Source organism: Gossypium hirsutum, chromosome D04 (genome assembly GCF_007990345.1).
Source record: "Gossypium hirsutum isolate 1008001.06 chromosome D04, Gossypium_hirsutum_v2.1, whole genome shotgun sequence".
Lineage (NCBI taxonomy): Eukaryota > Viridiplantae > Streptophyta > Magnoliopsida > Malvales > Malvaceae > Gossypium > Gossypium hirsutum.
In genome coordinates, this window is record NC_053440.1 from 44,992,481 (window position 1) to 44,995,926 (window position 3,446).

Sequence of the window (3,446 nt, forward strand, 5' to 3'; positions counted from 1 at the left end):
AATTTAGCTAAGTATGTTATTGATAATGTTGCTTTTTTGTTTAGAAATATATTTTAAGGCTTGTATTTCTTTATTGATAATATTATTTAAGTTATATATTATGTATTTATTATGTTACTTATGTTTAATATTTTATGTTTGATGTTAATATATAAGTTATATAATGTGTTAATATTATTTTATACAAAATAAATATATAATATTACCTTTATATACCTATATTATATTATAAATGAAAAAAGATAATGTTATAAAAACACAAAATAGCTTACATTATAAAAATAAAATAAAAATTAAATATAAAAAACATTTGTAAAAAATTCGATGAAAAGAAATCTATGATAGATATTTTTTTTAATGGGATTTGGGTGGTATTTGGATAAGGATTGTAGAGCAAGAGATTTTATAATGGTGGGGGTGGAGTGGGGAGGGTTTGGGCGAAATTAAGGGGAAATGGCTGGGGAAAGATTCCTGTATACTCAAATCATGACCATTTTGTGATTAGAAAATTGTACTTGAAGCGTGTGAATATTTTTTTCTTTATTTCAAAGTGATAGGAAATCCTGTCATGATTTAATTGGATGAGACAATGTGATTGGTCACTATAAGTGGTAGTAAATTGCATGTAAGGTCTGTGATATTTCTCTATCATTTTCTGGTCAAATCCTAAGCTATTGACTACTTCAACAGTTGGAGTGACCAATTTATTTAGGCTAAAGATAAATTCAACTAGTTATGTGATCGGCAGAACACTATAACTTCTATGGTATCTTTATAAATATTGTGTGATATTCTTGTTATTTTAAAAAAAATTATTATATTGATAAAAAATGTATGTAAGAGTTTATGTTATGATTCTTACAGCTTTCTCGTCCAATTTCCTCCCTTCTTTCTCTTTATTTCTCATCAAATATACACTATATAGTTCAATTTTATCCAAATTTTTGTTTTCGTTTTTGATAATTCATGCTTCATGTACTCCATTTTTTTCGCAACAAATCTACTTGTAAACTGAAATTTTAATTTATCAATTTAGTAATGAAGAGTTAAAATTAACAAAATAATTTAAAATAAAACAAAATCTTTTTTAACTATCATATTGTTATAAAATAAATGACAAAAAATAGAAGAAAAAAAACATAGAGAATGAGAGAGCAAAAGAGAGCGTATTTTATTGATCAATCAGAATAATTTAGAAACAAAATTAGGATTGCTTTGAGATTTAGAATTTAATTTTAATTTCAAGTAGTATTAAGATACTTAAATTCAATATAGTATTTTACGGAATGTTTTTTTATGCTTTATTGTTATAAAATAAAAAGATAGATAGTAAAGAACAAAAAGAATGGAGTAAAAAGATAGCATATTTTATTTATCAATGGGAATAAATCTATAATGCTTCTTCAAAGTCTATATTTATAGACATAAGAAGTATAAATGAAATAGAACTCTACTTCTAATGACTATTAGAATTTAAAGTATATCAAAACTTATCTTGATCTTGATGGACATCCACTTAATAAGATATTTATAACACTCCCCTTGGATGTCCATTGGTAGAGTGTCTCGTTAAAACCTTACTAAGATAAAAACCAACAAAATTCCTAGTGAAGGAAAAAAGTACACATATCTATAATACGCATAACATGTTGCCTCATTAAAAACCTTATACTTCATATTTTATTCCGTTTTTGCAAAATTACTTTATTTGTACCGTAACTAGCTTTATAGTTTTAGATATTTGGGCTACTGGTCCAAAAACTCCACGAATTTAATTGTACTTGAGTTGTGTCTTTTTATTCTGACCAATTTATTTCATATCTATATTTCTCAATAGATTTATTCAATATCATCCTTTTATTTCATTATTCCAACAATAATATTGCATGCAAAACCATTGTCGACCAGTTTTATATCGGTTCCACATTTTCTCGAATTGAAATAACTTATTGAGATATCTTATTTTCACTATCTTAACCTTCAATTTCAGGTACCTGAATCTCTTCTAGAGTTTAGTAATTAGTTATGTCTTGGGTCTCTTCTAGAGCACCCGCCTCAACTATATAACCATTTAGAAGAGTTTTCATCTTTGGAACCGATCAATCTATCGTTTGTTCTAACTAATTGTCCTACTGGGACTTTGATTCAACATATTATATGGTATATAACACTTGGCTATTCTCATTAAGTTTATAAATACATCTGATAGTTAACTTGTAATAAAGTAAGTTATCCTTTTTAAACTTCTGGTTCAAATTACTCTCTATAAGGATCTAAATAATAATAACTCATTACAAGTAGTGATTTCATTCATCTATTATTTCCCTCCCCCTAATGTCGGGAAAATTATCAAATCAAAATAGTAATCATAGATAATGTCATAATTGAATCTCCAATACGTTTAAAACATCTAATAATACAAGGAAAATCGCAATTAATATATATTCTCAACTTTCTTTAAGGACTCGCTCATCTTTGTGTGTTGTGGTGGAGCATTTAGAATATATACGGACATACAAAAGTTGAAAGATGGGAAATATTTAGCTCTTAACAAAAACCAATTGTAATGGGGAATATTTATAACTTATTGACTTGATGCGTACAACATATAAATCAACATAATCTCATATTAAAATAGGAAGTTTACTTCTCATAAATAATGGTTTAGATATTAATCAAAAGTGTTCAATTAATAATTTCTCTAAACCATTAGGAGCATAAATAACAAACTTTTACAAACGTTTTTCAAACTCATATACAACAATCAATAAAAGACTGAGATATAAACTCATCAGCATTAGCAAGATGAATTGTCTTAATTGCATAATCTGAAATTAATTATTTAAACAAGCAATCTTGTAAATGACACGTTGCAGGTTGATAACACATATGTGATTATTTTGTACATGCATCTACCAGGAATCATATAATATCAAAATCATCCACATGGTAGATGAATGGGCCCATATTCATTTCAGAAATGCAAGACATTAAATTAAAGAATCTTTTGATTCTTTAATGAATGCCCATATAAATTCTCAATTAATTTTCGCATCATATATGATCCAAGATGGTCTAACTGTTCACGCCAAGTAGTAAATGCATTTGTATCAGTAAACTTCTGATTTACTTTAACATGCATTTCACTTGTACTAATAATGTCAATATAAATTGTGACAAATTGATAATTTTACTGTCATTCCTTTTACTTTGTATTCACATATAAGTACTATTGTGACTTTTACTACTGGAAATGTCTAAATCAATGTGAAGTTTATAATGCCACTAAGTCAACAAAATAAATATAATTTCCAAACAATTATATGCAATATTGGCTTCAGCGAATATGCCAAAATCTTTAAATAACCAAAAAAGAAATGATTATAAAATTTATTATATTTATTGCAGACATTTACTTTAAGGAATGTGCAAAAAGTAATTCAGAC